This window comes from Propithecus coquereli, unplaced genomic scaffold, assembly GCF_000956105.1.
Source record: "Propithecus coquereli isolate 6110/MARCELLA unplaced genomic scaffold, Pcoq_1.0 Scaffold9, whole genome shotgun sequence".
NCBI classification, from domain to species: domain Eukaryota; kingdom Metazoa; phylum Chordata; class Mammalia; order Primates; family Indriidae; genus Propithecus; species Propithecus coquereli.
The window spans coordinates 6,833,898-6,853,313 of NW_012155284.1; the positions used below are offsets into that span (position 1 = coordinate 6,833,898).

General features: G+C 39.8%; 1 protein-coding gene and 1 pseudogene across 1 annotated transcript in view; both read left to right on the top strand.

Annotated features, from left to right (window-relative positions):
* Positions 1–16,652, top strand: part of LOC105826503 — a 30,711-nt pseudogene extending 14,059 nt beyond the window's left edge.
* Positions 16,653–16,733: 81 nt separating this feature from the next.
* The window catches only part of POC5 (POC5 centriolar protein), a 30,776-nt gene continuing 28,093 nt past the window's right edge, over positions 16,734–19,416 (top strand). Inside the window, exon 1 of the mRNA XM_012664625.1 lies at positions 16,734–16,776. The gene's annotated coding sequence lies outside the window, so the exon portion shown is untranslated. The remainder of the gene's footprint in view (positions 16,777–19,416) is intronic.

Consider the following 19,416-nt stretch of genomic DNA (forward strand, 5'->3'; position numbering starts at 1 on the left):
CTACTCCTGCCATTGAGATTTTTTATTTTAATTTCTACGTGTTTTGTTTTTTGGGGTGACAGAGTCTTGCTCTGTCACCCGGGCTAGAATACAGTTTTATAATTTCGACGTGTATGTATCAGTTCAAATTTGAAAGTCTACATACATTGTAAGAGACAGCTTGAGTATTTACAAAAAGATTTTTTATTTTAATTTCAATGATTCTACTCTCTGGCCCCCACATTCTCCCTCTCCTACTCATTCCTTATGGTACCAATGCAACAATCCTTTGACCCCATTGAGCTCTCCAGCTTTTCACTCTCCCTCACCTACCTCCCTTTCTCCTTCTTGCCCTATACTTCAATTGGATAGAACCACATCCCAGATTAAATTGCTCTACCTACTCCACTCCTGAACCTAATCAGTGGCATGTAGCTGGAGAAAACCCACAACCAGGCTGATCAGACACATTTTAAGTGCATGACCACTAACCCCACAGGGCCCTACTGCTGGCGGCAATGCTCTATTCAACCCTCTGCCCTGCTCCTCTCAACAACTACATCCTATGTTCTTTTGGATACTCAAAACTCCAATATCTCTATACTTCCTCACTCTCAACTGATGACTTTGCTACTTATTGCTGAAGAAAGTAGAAGAGATCAGAGAGAACTTCTCAGTACACTCCCAACATGAACCACTTGCATCTCTGCTTCATGCTCCTTCCACGCCCAACAGGCCGTTTATGTGCCTACCTCACACCTGCCCCTTTGCTCATGCATTAGATTCTGTGCCCTCTCACCTAGGAAGACCTCACTCCAGCAATTATCCTCTATCCTTCAACATCAGACTTCCCACTTCTTCTGGATATTTCCAATAGCATATAAATGTACTGTAATATCTTCCATCATTAAGGAAAAGAAATCTTCCCTTGACCTCCAATCTCATTCCATGTCCCTGCTCCCCTTCCAGAAACACTCCTCAAAATAATTTTCTGTAATTGCTACCTCTATTTTCCCTCTCCTTTTCTCTCTTGACCCACTCCAATTAGGCTTTTGGTCCATCACTACACTAAAATCGCTCATGTCAAGGTCACAGTGGCCTCCATGTAGCCAAATCCCATGGCTTTTTTTCAACTTCAAAGTCACAATTGATCACTTTCTTCCCTTGGCCCCCAGGATTTCTCTCGGTTCTTCTCCTACTTTTATAGCCACTCTTTTCCAGTTCCCTTTGCTTCTTCCCTCTCATTTTTCAACTTCTAAACTTGGGCATGCTCCTGGGCTCAACCACAGAACTTATTGTCTTTATTAATCCACTAGAAGATGTCCTCCAGCCCTACGGCTTTATATTCCATGTGTACACTGTTGAGTCTCACATATCTCTCTACTTCCTGAACACCAGACTCTAGAGTCAACTGCATAATGGACATCTCCACTTGGATATCTAACAGACACATTAACACGGCTAAAATCAGACCTTTAAGTCCCCTCCCGAACTCGCTTCTCTCTCAGCTTTTCCCATATTATGAAAGAAGAATTCCACTATACCAGCCTCTCAGGCCAAAAACCTTGATGTCACCTCTATTAGTTAGAAATTTAGATCAGAAACCTGAATCCCTTAAACAAGTATATTGTTTTTCTCAAGAAACAAGAAGTCCATAAGTGGACAGTTCCCGGAATCCTTTTTAGTGGCTCACGAACTTTAAGACTATAGACTCTGTTACTCTTTTGGCCTTTCCCTCATGGTTTCAAGATGGCATCCATATCCAACCGGGAATGTAATTTTTAACTTGCCACCCCCAACAAAATCAGGGTTCTAACGGTAAGGGAAAAAAGAAGATGCATCTACAAGTATCTGCTATATTATCCTTGACTCCTTTTTTCTCATGTACCCCACATTCTATCAGTTAACACTCTTGGCTCTACCTTCAAAGTACATCCATAACTCAATCAGTTCTCACCATTTTCACCACCATCACCCGCACCTAGATTACTACTGCATTCACTTCCTGATGGGCTCCCTGATTCATTGTTTCTCCCCTACTATTTATTCTTAACAAAGTAACCTGCCTAATCATATCCTGCCACTCCTTGGCCCAAAACTCTCCTATGGTTCCCCTTTTCAGTCAGAGTAAAAGCTGAAGTCGTTATATTGTTTTAAAGGGCCCCACATAATTTGTAGCTTCGGTTACCTCTATGAATTCATCTTCTACTAAGCCACATTCACTTTCTTGCTGTCTTTCAAACACCAAGACTCTTCAACCTCAGAGCCTTTACACTCACTGTTTCTTCTCCCTGGGATGCTCTTCCCTCGTGGTACCCAGAGGATGTGCTCTCTCACTGCCTTTAGGTTCATGCTCAGGTATCACTTTATCATCCCCTAGATAGAGCAGCCTGCCTCCATCACCATGGTTTCTGTAAATTCACTCTATGATGCTCACACAACACCACAATCACCTAACAATGCATTTCTCAGAATGTATACATATACATACATACACCTACAGACATACTATGCATGTACACACATACATTTATATTCCTTAAATTTATTTTTAATAGCTACTTTGGTACTTAAAGACACCAATGGGCCAGGCGTGGTGGTTCACACCTGTAATCCCAGCACTTTGGGAGGCCGAGGTAGGAGAATCACTTGAGGCCAGGAGTTTGAGACATACCTGGGCAACATAGTGACATCTTGTCTCTACAAAAAATTTTTTTAAAAACTTAGCTGGGTGTGGTGGCATGCACCTGTAGTCCCAGCTACTCAGGAGGCTGAGGCAGGAAGATCGCTCGAGCCCAGGAGTTCAGGCCTGCAGTGAGCTATGATCACACCACCATACTGCAGCTTGGGTGATGAAGCAAGACTGTCTCAAAAAAAATGAAAAAACTAAAACCAAAATAAGAGCACACCAATGAATGGGGCATGTAGCCTTATCTTGGGTCCTAAATAGGAAATGCAATCTATGCCTCCTCAGATAATGCAGCCCCCAAATCTTAGGAGCTAGTACTAGAACATAAAGGGGAAGGCTTACTGTTCCCCAATAAATCAGCGCAGAAGCCCTGACTAGCAGGCCACTAGCATTTGAACTGTCTTTGCACAAGCTTCTCCCTCACCCCAAACCTCATTCCATCATCTCCATTCCACCACATGAGGTTGTAGTGTCTGCTTGGTTTCTGTAATCAAGTCAGTGGGAGGCTTGGCAAAACAGGCAGAATCTTTGACAACACATCTGTTATGCTCTCTGAAAGCCTAAAATGTGTTTAGTGAGTTAGAGTTGTTAGGACAGGACTGACAGGTAAGGGGAGACATCTTTAATAAATCTGTTCTCGCATCTTACTGGAAAACATGTCTACCACACATTCACTGTCCTGGTACTTGTCAAGTGACAGTTTTGACCATGAGTCTCCAAAATGGTTTAGCAACTTCATTATGCAGGAGAAAAAAGTTAATAACACAAAAAAAATTCACAATGTTTTATTAAATGAAAAAAGCAGATTATAAAACTACAGTATGCTCCCAATTATTCATATACATAGATATGTGGAATGATATGAATAAAATTGGTTTTTTTCTGGGTGGTAGACTTATGGGTTGACTTGCTTAACTTTTCTTCTGCATGTTTATGTACTTTTAAATATCTTCCTATTTCTCTATAATAGGCATTTACTACTTTTATAATCAGAGAAAAATTCTAGAAGTCACTTTTTTTCTCTTTAGTTTTGTTGAATGCATAATATAGACATGGTGGTGGGAAAACAGCAAATAAGAAATAGAGAATAACAAGTTTCATCATATTACCAACTCTTTTGATTGCCAAGTGACAGAAACCCAAACGAGCTTAATCAAAATTGCCCAGGCCCAGCGGGACCAGAGGCTCGAAAAATGTCATCAAGAGCTCTTGGGCTGCCATCTCTTACCCATTCTCTTTGCAGGTTGCTTCATCTTCTCCTACTATAGGCAGCTTCCTCCAAGTGGCTAGGGAGAACAGCTAATATTGTCCCTAGAGCTTGCAATCCCAGTGGATAAGAGACTCTCACTCTCAGAGTTCATACATCAAATCTCAGGGAAGACTCGGTTGTGCCTTGCTTGGATCATGTGCCCATAGGTGAACAGGGGACAGGGAGGAGAGTATTCTGATTAGTCAGGGCTTGGTCACCTGCCTTCTTGGGACAGTGGAGACAGGGATAGAGTGGAGCAGCCTTGTGCTAGCTCCATGCTAAGGGTTCCCCATAATAAAGAAAGATTCTATATGGGAAGGAAATGGGATACTATAGTTAGACAAAAACAACAGTCTTCTATTTTGCTTTTCTAAAATTGATACTTTGCTAAATTATTCTTTCATATCAAATTTAGATGTTTCCTAGTATGGCTCCTTAGTTTTAAACATTAAAATTATTTCTCTTTCATTTATAGAAAGCATGCTACTTATAGGTATAAATATTGAAATGACTTTACCTTTACTCAGTTGTGATTGCTTTATCTCATTTAGTGGATCTTTAATCAATTCTAGTTTACAATCATTATATTGTTTTTTTTTTTCCTTTCTTGTTTTCAAGTGAAAATTCCCCACAACAAAAATTTGACAAGTTATCCCAAAATCTGTGTCTAGAAAAAAAGAGTATATCGGCCAGGCATGGTGGCTCATGCCTATAATCCCCAGTGCTTTGAGAAGCCGAGGCAGGCAGATCCCTTGAGCCCAGGAGTTGGAGGCTGCAGTGAGCTATGATGACACCACTGTACTCTAGCCTGGGTGACAGAGTAAGACCCTTTTTAAAAAAAAGAAAGAAAGAAAAGTATAGCCTCTTATTACTGTTTCAGTCAGGGTTTTAAGTAGCAAACAACAAAATATTCCTGTCTGACTTAAGTGAAAAAAGAATTAAAGGCCAATAGGTAGGTCACAGAAGCTCTGAGATGGCTTAAGGACCAGGCTTGGATGCTGAGCCGTCAGGAACAATGTCCAACTACTCTGCAGGAGCCACTGCAGATAAAACACCCCTGCCACCACAGTCAGCACCTGTACCATGACTTGCACAAGTGCTGCTCAGCTCACACGGGGATGCTCCGGACTGATTCCACAAACTCCGGCACTGAGGCTTCCAAAAAGTCCAACCTCTGTTGCCATGCTTGCCAAATGACAAATTCTGCATGCCTCCTCTTTCCCACTGCTCACTTCTGAATTAGAGTCACATGCAAGTGCATCTGGTTGATGGAATCCAGGACACACACCTATGCCCCTGCCGCAATGGAAGCAGAGAAAGAAAGTTTCCTGCTGCAACTTGGGAAAGTGGGACTCATAAAACAGGAAATTTTCCAAACATTAGGAGAGCGTTCAAAGGGTGCCAGGCAATCGGAAATGTTCACAATAACAAGTACCCACAACAAGCCCTGAACGAGAGATTTCTCTCTGTTCGTGCTTCCTCTATCTTACAGTTGCCACAAATACTCAGAAGGCCAACTAAAAGGCGGAAGCAACGATACCTACCAAGTAATACAGAGTGTGCCACTTTATGGAGTTACTGATGCTACATGTCACTGATACTACAATAATGCAACTAATTGTCTCTTATTTCTCCACATCCCAAATTCAATGGGACTAAAGCTGGAATCCCAACTTTAAGGGTGTTTATCTACATGAAAAACATTTTGAACAAATCATTCACCTGTACCAAAATTCAACCATTTTATAACTCCAAAATCAGATATATCTTAAAAATTAATCTCTTGATTTTTTAAATAAGTGGGATAGTCTGATCATTTGAGTTTCAAAGAATAGTTGCACCTTTTCCAGCTATTCTCATATTTACAAAATAGTATATTAATATTAACTTTCAATATGATCACTTCTATTCATTTATCTAAATGTCAAGATTTACTCATCTACCAGGATACATATTCATTTCTCTCTGTGTACCTATTGACAGTGCAAATAATAAAACTTCTTTTCTTCATTTTTCCCTGTCAGCAGCAGTCATATAAATCATGTGAGTCTTTGAATCTCCCACAGAACTTTGAGTTCATTTATCCCTTTTGTGTTAAATTGTTTGCAAATGTCTTTTTTGGTAGAATCGCTACATTGTTTTTGCTCATACACCAGCTTTGGTGGCTGCCCAGGCATGGTTCACACTGCCACCTGGTGTGGCTGGGACAAACTTCCTTCTACTTTGTGGAAGCTGCCAGGACTGGGATGACACACTGACCTGGCATTTACTGAGTCATGCCATGGGCTGACCTCTGTTCTAGAGAAATTTGCAGGCCTACGTAAAATGAGGAGAGAGGTTTGGATCAACAGCAAACAAATAATTTTATAGATGAAGGGGAAAACCACAGTCTTCAGCATTTTTAATTCAGCAAATGCTTATTTAGGGACTTTGTACCACAGGTGGCACAAGAATGAGGAAGGAACAGTCCTTGCCCTAGAAGATCTAGTAATTAAAGGCAGAATATAATATGAGCTGAGCATACAATATGCATGAGGGGGGAAGAGATCACAGGAAATAATATATAAACAAACAAACAAGTGAAAAACAAGAATAGATCTCTTAGGGGGAGTGTCAGACCTTGAAGGAGGTTTGAGATTTTATCGGCAGAGATAAGGGAATTGAAGAGGAAGAGGGAAAATATATACCAATAATAAAAATAACAATAATAAAATAAAATATCTACTTAGAAAAGAGTCTATTTTACTTTTATCACATTATTTTTTATCAGCAAAGTGTACAAAAGTACAGTTTTCAGTCACTTGTGACCAGGATTTTATTCTTAGAAAGATAAAAGATATTTAATTAGCAAACCTGACATTTATATTTTGCTTTCCTTGAAAAGCAATCCTAAATGATAAGATTTGATAGCAATTCTGCCATTAAATTTTCTTCAAATCCTTTTTGTCTCAAAAAAAATAAAAGACAAAAAAACTCACCTAAATAGATTTTCCATAATTTTATTAAGATAGGATTGTGTATAATTTTAAATAATTTATATTTTATACTCATATTATTATATAATTCATATTATATTGATATATATTCACAGGACATTAATAGCTGTTCATTTTTAAAGCTTTTTTGAAAAGATGCTTGGATAATCTATGTGATTGTTGATTCTTGGAAATTCAGAAAATCAACTTCATCCCTTCTTTTATTCTTATGATAAAACTAATGTTTTTATACTGAGCATTTTTCTGTCAACATCTTCAATGGTAATGTCAATTATTTGAAATATAGCCTAGACAAGGCTATCATAGTATTTTGCACTCTTGAATTTAAATTTTGATTTTATATAACATGTTCTTGTCATGTTTTTCTTAGAATTCAGGTATTTACACAAATTTTATAAATGTTCGATGTCATAGAAATACACCAACTCTTCTGAATTTTCATTAGAATTGTCTTTGAATACATACTACTGTGGCCTTAATGTTTATGTTCCCCCCAAAATACATATTTTGAAATCCTAACCCCCAAGGTGATAGTATTAGGAGGTGGGACCTTTGAGAGGTGATTAGGTGGTGGGGGGCAGCCCTCATGAATAGGATTAATACCCTTATGGAAGAGACTTGAGGGAGTCTGGCCACCCTTTCTACCATACGAAGACACAGCTGGATCTATGAATCAGAAAGCCCTTACCAGACACTGAATCTACCAGTGCCTTGGACTTCTCAGGCTCCAGAACTGGGAGAAATACATTTCTGTTGTTTATAAGCCACCCAGTTTATAGTATTTTGTTATAACAGCCTGAATGGACTAAGACACATACCCACTCATCTTGGCAAAATAATGATATTTATATAAGTTCAATAATTAGTAATGCAAAACACTTTTTAAATATAAAATTTTATCAACCCATAACTTTAAAAAACTTTATTTTTTATATTAAAATCTATTTTTAAAGGTATATGATAAATAGTATTAGGATTCTTTCTTTTGATATCTTAATGAATAAAGAATTAAGGAGGAATGCAAAATCTCATTTTTTGTGTGTTGTTTCTCTTCTGGTATGTTTCTAGAATATAAATAACTTTTATTTGACCTGATTTTGTGTATTTGCTTTTTTTCTTATTAATAAAAATCCTAAAGGACGTTCTATAAAATAATCCTTATACTTTAGAGATAAATGTACAATATAGTATTATAATATATAATAACAGTTAATGTTGTAGCACAATTTTCCACGTATTTTCAAACCAAATTTTTATTGTAAGTGTATTCTTCTGGCCCTATGGTTTAATTACGAAGAATTTTGTAATAAGTAGTAGCAAAATATATGTGACCAGACATTTATTATAGGACCAGCATTTCTTTCCTACTTTGAAATACATTGTGAAACGTTATCACTTCTTAGACAAAGTAAACTACCATTTTTTTAATATAAAGGAAATTCTGGGTGACATGATTTTAAAAGTTTTGATGTTGCCTTATAACCAATGGTATTTAAACCATATAATCCTAATATTATGGGCCTTTCCTCCATTATTTTAGCAAAACCATTATGCCATGTCTAGTTAGTTGAGAAAGACAATAAAATGAGTGAATTAGCCCTCCAGATTTAAAGATATGTAGCTGTACAGTTATTTGGAAGCATTACTTTAGCAGAAATAGCAAAGTCAGTTACTTTAGTGATACTAATTCGTTTTTCTACCAATTTCTATATTGAGTGCTATGAATTCAGGGCCATCTAAATGGAGTTTTCCATTTCTTATTGCTACACTTGTTCCTCTAGGACAAGTCTCTTGAAGATCTTGCTAATGGAAATTAATGTCTCCATTGAAATCAGACTTAAGATAGACCCCAAGTGGTAAACAACATGATGGAGCCTAAGATCTGGGATCCCCAATCTCCTTTTACCTCTCCTCCCATAGATTCTGAAGTGGGATATACAATAAGGCACATATGCAGGCTATTTATAGGGAGACTAATATTAATAGTTCAATTAATAGTTCACAGTACAGTAACTTGTGTGAGTATGAACTAAAATAAAATTCTAAACCCCTCTATCAACTCAATGGACCACTCTTGGCCAAGCAGACTTCAGAAAAACCTTAAAACTGAGTTCCTGGCCATCAAGGGAAGGGAAGGGAAGTCCTGCTCAGATAATAAGATACTAAATTATTTACAGCACCAAAGGCCATGCAGAACAAAGGTTACATCACCTGTAGGCCATGCAGACATCACTTTGCTTAACAGATCACTTGAGTTGGTATATTGTGGCTTGTGTCTGATTAACAGACTGCTTATCTTAACTTAAAACATTTCAAGGCTTTAGACAAAGCTTCATTTCTTCAACCAATTACAAATCAAAGAATCTTTGAACCCACTTACAAACCTGTAAGCTCCCCACTCCTTCCAGATGTCCCACCTTTTTGGGCCAAACCAAAGTAAGGTATACCTTATATGTACTGATTTATGATTTTACCTGGAATTCTTGACTCTCTAAAATGTGTAAAACCAAACTGTAATCCAACCGCCCTGGGATCATTTGCTCAAGGCTTCTTTGACGTGGCTCCCTAGGCCATGGTCACACATATTTGGCTCAGAATAAACCTCTCTAAATTATTTTACAGAGTTTGGGTTTTTTTTGTTGTTGCTGTTAACATGAGATTGGCAAGTACAGATATTCACAAGGGGCTGGAAGCATGGCAGCCCCAGGATACAGCTGAGTAGGAATCCCACTAACCTTGCCATGTCTACTCCTCTCCTACCACCTCCCCATCAACTCCCTAAATTCAACACATTTTCATGTAGCCTCTGAGTAAACAAGTATACCCTCACTCCTGCCATATCACCCTTTTTGTTTTTCATCAGCATTCAAACTAAACACAAAATCTTTCTTATTCAGTATTATTTTACCTCTTCATTAAATCTACTAGCTTTGCAACAGTATTGTTTTCTACTTTTTTATTTCTTATGAACAATGTTTTATCTCTAGTATGGATTCGTAATTGAGTTGACCTTGGAGTTATAAAATTTTCATTTTTCTTTAGGGAAATCCATTTCAAGTTACAAACAACAGACTTACAACTGAACTTTGGAACATGTTGATAGATGGGAGGTGGATTTATTGGCATGACCTCTCACTCACAAAGGGGAGCAGAAAAAAAAAATCTATTCAAATGTTGCTTTCAAGGAGATGAAACAAGTTGAACCACAGCATTTCATCTGCTTTGGAATATTGAATCTAGCCTCTCTTCCCTTCCCCCCATTAAAAAAGGGGAGGTGGGGAGAAAGAAACTGAGGGAGGACGAGAGGGGAAAAGAGAGAAAGGAAGGAAGAGACGTAACTTTGAATAACATACGTTCTTACTACTGAGCTGAATGACCTTGATCTGCACACCCCACTTAGAAGCCAGCATCTGCATAGTGCTCAAAACATCAGTGGGACTCAGTAATATTGTTCTCTGAAAAACTAATTAATCTTTCCTCTCGCAGCTAGTCCTAGAGTGTTTCATCAGGAGAAAGAATTGCTAAGGGTAAGGAAGTTTTGATATGGCCAGAAGATACTAATAGAGAGGTTCAAGATGAGTGTTTACAATTAGGTAGAACACAAAGCTGATGATAAGAGCCAAGACATAAACTCCCTTCTGCAATAAAAGTGGCAGGGAGTGCTGTGAAGCAAAATGCAATATGGAATCCAAGGAATCAAAATATTCTGAATAAACTCTTAATCCACAGCAAACTGTCTCATATGTAGACCGCTGCGCAAATGATATCTGCCACTTACCTTGTGTTTTTGCCTCATTGATAGAGTCTTTCTCCCTCTGCTCTCCCTCAGTTAATTGTGTTCAATGAATCCATCTTTCTGGCTCTCAGTATGTGCAGAGATTCTAAACAGATTGTGTAGACTAGCTACAGAAATTCTATTTGGGGACATGCATTGTGAGCCACTTGCCAAAAATTTAACTTACCACAATCTTTGCATAACTTCCTGCTTGAACTCGGATTTCACCAGCAAGTCACTTTTCTGACTTAGAAAAACCAGAGCATTGTTTCCAGAAGGTCAGTGTTCAAAAGTTCACAGGGAATGGAAAGCTCTGGAAGCTTTTGCCTCTCACACCTGTGGAGATTAAATTACGATGTCAGCCACTTGTCATCTGGAGAAACAAAGTCTACTCTGAGGGGCTATAACAAAGGCAGGGAACATCATGGCAGCCTCTACCTAGATGCAGGACCTAGCCAGGCTCTGTCCCTAAAATCTGTACCCATCTGCACTCCCATTCCCTTCCTTCCAGATATCCCTTTCTCCCTCCTTCTCTCTTTTTCTGCTCCCCTCCCTCCCTCTCTCTCCCTTGCTCTCTCTCTCTCTCTCTCTCTGTCTCCCTCTCTATACTCCTCCCCCCTCCCTTTCTCTCCCCCCCAATCAGATTTGCAACTCAAGGAAAGCAAGCATAGATCTCTCTGTATCTAATTTCCTTCTCCATAAAATGAAAGTAATAGACTAAATTATGGCTGCTACCCTGGACAAGAGACACCAGTGTTAAAGATCCCCAGGGTGGGAAATGTGTCCTTATAGTCCCAGCTAAACAAATACTAGGGTGAGGAGATTGGAGGATTTTAAATGAGTCAAGGATGATCTGAAAAAGGAAATGTTTCAAATCAGTCCCTAACCCAAGTCCAGCAAAAATAACATCGATTTCAACTCTCTTTCCACTAATAATAATAACCGAGAGATGCTTCCCAATAGGTACCTAAAATCATCTTAACTTTATGCCTATGTCTTAGGGAAGGTTAAATCCCAGATCGTAAGAATCCAAATTCTATGTTCTATCTCACTTGGCTGCCTCACTTAAAAAAATTACAAAGTGCTTTCACACGTTACTTCCCAACAACTTTCTCTACTCATCTATATAGATGTAGATGTGATGTTAACTAAAAACCATAACAAATTGACCCCAAAATACAATAATGTAAAAAAATTGTTTTCTCATATTACAGAACTTTCAGGGAAGTTCTATTTCATATGGTCATTCAGTCCAACACTGGGAAAGGAGAAGACGACTTGGAGAAAGCATACCTAATGTCTTAAAACCCAGTTCAGGAAGTGGTACATGTCATTTCCACTCACATTCCATGGCCTCACTTAACTGATCAGTAGGTGGGAAATATAGTCTAGCTAGGCAGCCATATGCTCCACTTCAAATATTTTACTAGAGAAGGAGGGAATAGATATTGATAGGGATAGATAGAGATGACAGATAAATGATAGATTTGGGTTCAGGTTTAGATTTATATTTAGATTTGATATGTTCTATTATTATATTTCTCAATTTTAAAGAGATGGGGATTAAGCATATAAAGAATATACAGCTTCCCCAAAGTTTTCTATCTGGGAAGTGGTAAATCTGGGGACTCTAGCATAGACCTTTTGGTGTTTGGTGGGGCTATGTTTAGGAGAGCTTTGAATGCCATACAACAGTATGCAAGGCTTTTGAAGAAGAAGTGATACAATCCAATGATATTTTTAAAAGATAATTTATCAGCAATGTGAAGAGTGAATTGTAGAAAAAAGAAATGAAGACATGCAATCAAGAAACAGTCTGAGCCAAATTCAACCAAAGCCAGTGTGGATGAAAAGAAGACAGGTAATACTAGAGCAGGTTCAGAACTTGGGGTCCACGAAAGGGCTAAGGCACGAATGACCTCCACATTGCCAAATACAATAGTCATTTTACCAGCATTTTACTCAAACCTCCCCTGCTTTTCCTCCCACTTCTCCAGCACCTCCTCCTCAGTCTCCTTTGCTAGCTCCTCCCCCAGCCTCTAAACAGAGGACTGTCAGGGCTCAGCTCTGAATCTTCTCTACTCACTTTACTCTCTACCCCAGGTTCTCATCTAGTTCTTAAGCTTTAAATTGCATCTCTATCTGTCATCTATTGTCAGAATAAGTTTATACAACAAACCACCCTAAACACAGTACCTTTAAACAGTCAACATTGGGGTGGGGAACCTGCAGCCTTAAGGCCACATGTGGCCTTCTAAATCCTTAAGTGTGGCCTTTTGTTCTGTAAAATTTGGATTCAGTCAAAAGGCTGCACTTAAGGACCTAGAAGAACACATGTGGCCTTAAAGCCGCAGGTTCCCTATCCTGTAGTTCATGATTCCGCAGGTTGGCTGGGTGGTCCTGCTGTTCTCAACTGTATGCACACATCTCTCTGGGTGTCCAATGGCTACAGGCTGATCTAAGACGGCCTGGGCTAGAATGACTGGGGCAACTTGGCTCTACTATATGTGTCTTTCATCTTCCAGCAGGCTAGTTCACGCATGTTTTCATCGTTATAACAGAGGGCAAGAGCAAGCCAAGCCAATCACATAAACATTTTAAAAGCTTCTGCTTGAATCATGTTCGTTAATATCCTATTGGTCATTAGTGGGAAACCACTGCAAAGTTACAAGGTACAGGACATAGATACAGGGAGAGAAACAGAATTGGAGCCATTTTTTTTAATCCTCCACAATATCTACATGCAAAAGTTCTCTGATTTATATATTGAGGCCCTGACCTCTTTTCTGAATTTTAGAATGTATGTCCAATGGTCTAATGGACAGTCTACTTGGATATCTCCAGGCATTTCATATTTAAAGCATATTTAAAACTGAATTTTGATCTTTGCCATTTAAAACCTGCTCCTCTTCTAGTGTTCTTCTTACTATGTGATGCTGCTATCCACCCAGTTGCTCAAGCCAGAAACCTGAAGCCAGGAATCCTTCTTGACACTTTTCTCTCCTTCATCTCAGATACAACCCATTAAGTCTCATCAATTATACCTCCAAAATCTACAGTTGGCTGTCCATATCTTTGAGTTCCACTTCAGCGTATTTTTTTGATACATCAATAATTTTATTCTAATAATACTTGGAAATCATGATTAGCTTTTGCTCTTCTTGAACACCTAACTACTTTCATTTCCACATCTATTTCATACACTTCCTTGGTACATGTTTTTTTTCTTTGCCTGATTTAACCAAGCTTGGATCAAAAGTATTCAGAGAAAAGACCACACACACAAAAATATATATAACAATAAAAAAATAATACAAATAAAAAACCACACAACAGTATAACAAAATCTTCATAGCATTTACATTGTATTAGGTATTATAAGTAATCTAGAGATGATTTAAAGTATATAGGAGGATGTGCATAGGTTATATGCAAATACTATGCCATTTCATATAAGGGACTTGAACATCTGTAGATTTTCATATCCACAGGGGTCTTGGAACCAACCCCCCACGGATTCTGAGAGAAGACTGTCTCTCATTTCCATCTTCTCTCTATCTCCCTTGCCACTCCTGTAGTCCAAGTTGTTTTCATTTCTCTACTGAACATCTAAAAACATCCCATTGACGTTCAGATAAAATCTCAAACCCTTAAAAAGTCTGGCACAGTTGGGTCCCCACCTCCATCTGCAGCCTCACCCCATGCCACTTTTGCCTCACCCACTAAGTTCCAATCTTACTAGCTTTTGTTCTTATCCAGATACAAGCCCTTTCTTACCTCAAGACCTTGGCCATGCTGTTCCCAACAGTACATACTCAGTGATAAGAACATGGATTCTGGGGGCTGCTCTTAATAACTGTGTGATCCTGGGCAAACTTCATAACCTCTCTGTGCTTTAGTTTCTGCAACTGTAAAATGAGAACAGAAATAGCACCTGCATCACAGAGATATTCTGAAAACTAAATGAACTAATGAGTGCTATTGTACAGTTCCTAGAACACAGGAAGCACTATGTGTGTTTATTAAGTTAAATAAGCTTTTCACTGTCTGACTTCTACTCAGACAGGCATTTCCTGATTTCTCCTCACTTTAAACACAATTTTTAATCATTTATTCATTTGTGTAGGGGTTATGTTCTAGTTTGATGTCTGTTTTTCCCACTAGACTCTTAGTTCCATGAGGGCAGTGTATCTGTTTTGTTCACCACTCTATCCCTAGCACCAATAAAATGCTTTGCATACCATGGATGCTAAATATTTTGTTGAATGAATAAATAATTATGAAGGGTTCAAGCTGGCAATCTAATTATTATGGGTTTGTGGGTGCTTTAAATTCTCTCTTTCATTGGTTCCAGGCTGGGCACGGTGGCTCAAGCCTGTAATCCCAGCACTTTGGGAGGCCAAGGCAGGAGGATGCTTGAGGCCAGGAGTTTGAGACCAACCTGGGCAACATAGTGAGACCCCCATTTCTACAAAAAATAAAATATATTAGCTAGGAGTGGTAGTGAGTGCCTATTGTCCCCACTACAGAGACAGGAGGATCACTTGAGCCCAGGATTTCAAGGTTACAGTGAGCTATGATTGTGATATCTAGCCTGGTGAGAGAGGGAGATTCTCTTAGGAAAAAAAAAAAATCAATTCTAAATTCATAACACTCAAAACAGGTTTGGTCATTTTCTCTCTGTAGTTTCACAGAAGACTGGGTATAGTTTAATCAATGATTTTCTATGAAAATCTCTCCCCACAAAAAGAAGACAGAAAAGAGAAAGTTAGAGCCTAGTGGCAAAAGGGTACAGACACAGTGAATCAGTAACAATTACAGTGTATGGGGTTGCCATGTGGCAATTCAATTAAAAAAGATACTAGAACCACGTATGAATTTGTATATATTAATAGGAATTTTCCCTTTATAATAAACATGGAAAAAAGGGGGAGCAAACAGCTTATGCCAGAAACTTCTTGTGCTCTCACTTTATTGTTTGTATAAGTCTGGCTCCACCAACAGTTACACAGGTGAGACCCAGGTTATGCCATTTCTATCTACAGAAAAAGAATTCTCATCCTCCAGACAACAGAAGGGAGCATGAAAACTAGCCCAAATCTCATTATCTGTCCCTGAGACTGGAGTATCCCAGGGCTAGACACTTTGCCACCTGCATCCTTATGCACCTCTAGCCATATCTGTTGCCAATGCAATTTGAAAGACTAATATTTTTCATATGCTTATGTGAAGTGTTTTAGATAAATTAACTCATTTAATCTCCCTACCACCTGGTGTGTAGGTAGTATTATCTAAGGTGACAGTGAGTAGGTGGTAGAGCCATATTATAATTATGATTAGATTCTAAGGTCGATATTTCACCGGAAGAGCCTGCTTTGAAGTCTGACACGTTTGACATAATTAGTTAAGACTAGACCAGCAACTTCTTAGAGTGTGGTCTACAGACCCCCGCACGAGAATCACTGGCAGTGTTTATTAAAAATTCAGATTTCCTGGCGGTACTCAAGGCCGACGGAATCGACAAAAACGGGTCAGGAATCTGTGGTTTTAAAAAGCACCTCCAAGTGATTCTGTTGCAGGGGATCTGTGGATGCAGATAATTCTAGTGCAGACTATAACAGGAGGACTCACGCCTAGCCTACCGGCCTTGTTGAGAGCCAAAAGCACGCGGCCTCGGCCTACTTCAGTCCGCCTCAGCAACCTCAAATCAAACGCGCGCGCAGCGCCTCCTCAGTCCGCAGCCGCAGAGCAGAGCTGAGCATGCGCCGTACTCAGTCCCCAGCGCTGGGCGGGGCTCTCCGAGAGCCCGCCCCCTCGGAAACCCCCGAATCAGGGGCCAGGACTCTCCTAAGAACCCTAATTCCGGCTCCTCCCCGCGGCGGCCCAAAGCCCCGCCCCTGGCTCTCAGACCAATCAAAAGGCAGATTGCTGAAGCTGGGGGCCAATGTACAGGGCCGTCCTTAATTGCTCGCTGCAGTTTGAAACTGTCAGGTTGCTGCTGAGGTAGCGGCTGTGCTTGCTGTGGTTTCAGCAGCGACGCGGCGAGAAGACGCGAGTGAGGAGTCGGGATTTGGTCGAGATCAGGACGGTGGGTAGCGACGCTCCGGGTGGGCCCTGCGTCCCTGGCTGAAGTGGTGGAGTGGGATTTAAAGTCCTTCGGCCCGGTTTCCGCTCCCGGCGCTCCTCTTGCCCCGACGCGGGCGCTTCAGCTGTTGTGGGGGAAGGTGGAGACTTTCCCCTCAGAGGCATCTGGGAACGGAGGGCAGGAGTGACCGGCGCTGAGCGGTAACTGTCCCCATGGGTTCTAGTCATTTAAAACACAGGGAAAAAATAACCATGTATCAAGCTTTATTGCTTTTAAGTAAGATTTTGATTAACACGGGGCTGGGTAGGAAGGTGATGGAAGAAAATTTCTAGGCGTTTGCTTACTGGCAACTGCCTTCTCCCTCTGCATCTAGTTCATGCTTTGAGGAGGGGCTGGCGCGCCCCCTCTCCTTGCATGCAGCTAGGACTGGTGAAGAGTGAGGGGACATCATCACCCTGCTGCCAATTTACACCTTAACTTACCCTTCCTCTGACTCTTGAGAGTTACATTTAAAATCCCAGAACCCTCTTTCCTTATCAGCCAGGTAATTACTAAGACGTAATTTTATATCTCTGGCAACAGAGAAGCGCAATAAAAGTTTTGATCTTGTGGTTTCTGTAACTTGGGTTAGAGAATATTGAAAATGTAGTGGACTCATCTGCCACCCATTAAAACAAGCTTCACCTTTCTCCTTTGTTTCTGAACCTACAAAGAGTAAGGAAATTTCTACTATTGTAGGGTTTCAAATTGTCATACTTTGTTGGCGTAAAACAGGCCAGATGGAAAATAGCATATTTTCCAAAAGTGCAATCATTGTTTTGTGTCTGCAGTGTCTATATTAAGAAACAATTTTTGTGGTCTGACCAGACTTATCAGCTCATTTATTTTATATTAATAAATAATCAGCACCACCCTACTCCCCACTGCTGTTACCTAATGGGTCTGCAAACAAATCCTAAAGAACGAAGTGAATGAAAATGTAAATGGACCAAGTTACCACAGTGGTGGATTTGTAGTCAGAGAAGCAGCCATTCTTGGCTGCAGATATATGTGCTTATTTTATCCTCCCTAATTGGCTTAACTAAAGACAGTCATGCTGAGATTTAGTTTACTTGGGATGTGTATACACAGTGATACTCACTGAAGAAAGCTGAAATTTCCTTTCTACAATCTAGCTCCAACCTATATTTCCATTCTAATATTGCACTTTTCTGTGTATCTTTTCTACTGCAATTTTTCATCCCTCATTTATTTTTCAGCCCACTGTTATTGAGACTTGTCCCACTTTCTGCTAAAATTGTTCAAGCAAATGTCACAGAAATTTCCTGATTGCCAAATTCAGGGGATTCTATCCAATCCTCATCTTTCTTTGGCATCTAACTCTGACTACTCCCTTCTCAAAACTGTTGTGATGCTGCTCCCATAATTCTACTTCCTTTTCAATCTTCTGAGTCTTCCTCACATAACTTTTTGTAGGTGATCTCATCTATTCCCTTTTTTCAGCAGTTCTCATTATGCTAGTGATTCCTCAAACTGCATCTCCAACCTATATCTCCAATGCAGGGCTCCCACACTGCTTAACACTGTGAACAGAAAGCACTGTTCACGGTATAGCCATTGAGAATGTCAGACCTTGAAGTGGTGTACCACACAGCCAAGTGTGTCCACCGACTGCATATCTGCAGCTTTACATCAATGCCTTACAGGCAACCTAATACCCAAAACATCTGATATCAAACTCATTGTCCTTCCTCCCAACCTGCTCATCTTCCTACATTCCTTGCCTTGGTGAGTGGCACCATCTAGTTACCCAAGCCAGAAATCTGGAAGCCATCAACTGTTCTTCCTTTTAACCCCTTAACCAATTATTGATCATTATCTCTCATTTCCACTGCCATAACACAACTGTCTTATAGTCATAACCTCCATACCCTTCCCATTGCTGCCTCCTAGATTCAGGTCCTCATTTATCTCTTTGATTACTACCTGAGGGAACATTTCTCTCTTGGAGTACTGTAGTTGGCTCTCAGTGGATCTCTCATCAATATCCCAGTCCATCCTCAAATCTGCCGGAGTGATAGTTCTAAAAAACAAGCCTAATCATGTAACTACCTTTTAAAAACAATTTAATGACTTCTCCAGAATAGAGACCCAGCTTTTTAACATGACAAATTATTATATTCCATGATCTGGCTGCTCCTTACCTTTTCATTTCATCCTTAGCCAAGCCTTGCTTTGCACCCTTTGCTTCAGCCTTACCAAACTACTTGCTGTTCCTGGCATGTAAGTCCATGCCTCTGTGTCTTTGCTTATGCTGCTTTACTGCCTAGAATATTCTCATACCTTTTATCCATCTTTCACTTCTCAACACTTGGGTCATCGCCATAAAAACTTTCTATGCCTCCTTTCCCACTTCTTTACACCCATGCAATTCCACCCTATGAAAAGTGGCTACTCCTCCTCCTTACTTTGTACCTCTGATATTTTAGGATCTAACAACAGTTTATTCATAAAGCAATCATTTGTATCATATACATGTCTGGCCCTCTCTACAGATTGTAAAGTCTTGAGAACAAGGACTTCTTCATTTTACATTCTTTATCAATGTCTTACATGTACCTGTGTGTAGATAGTTTGAATAGT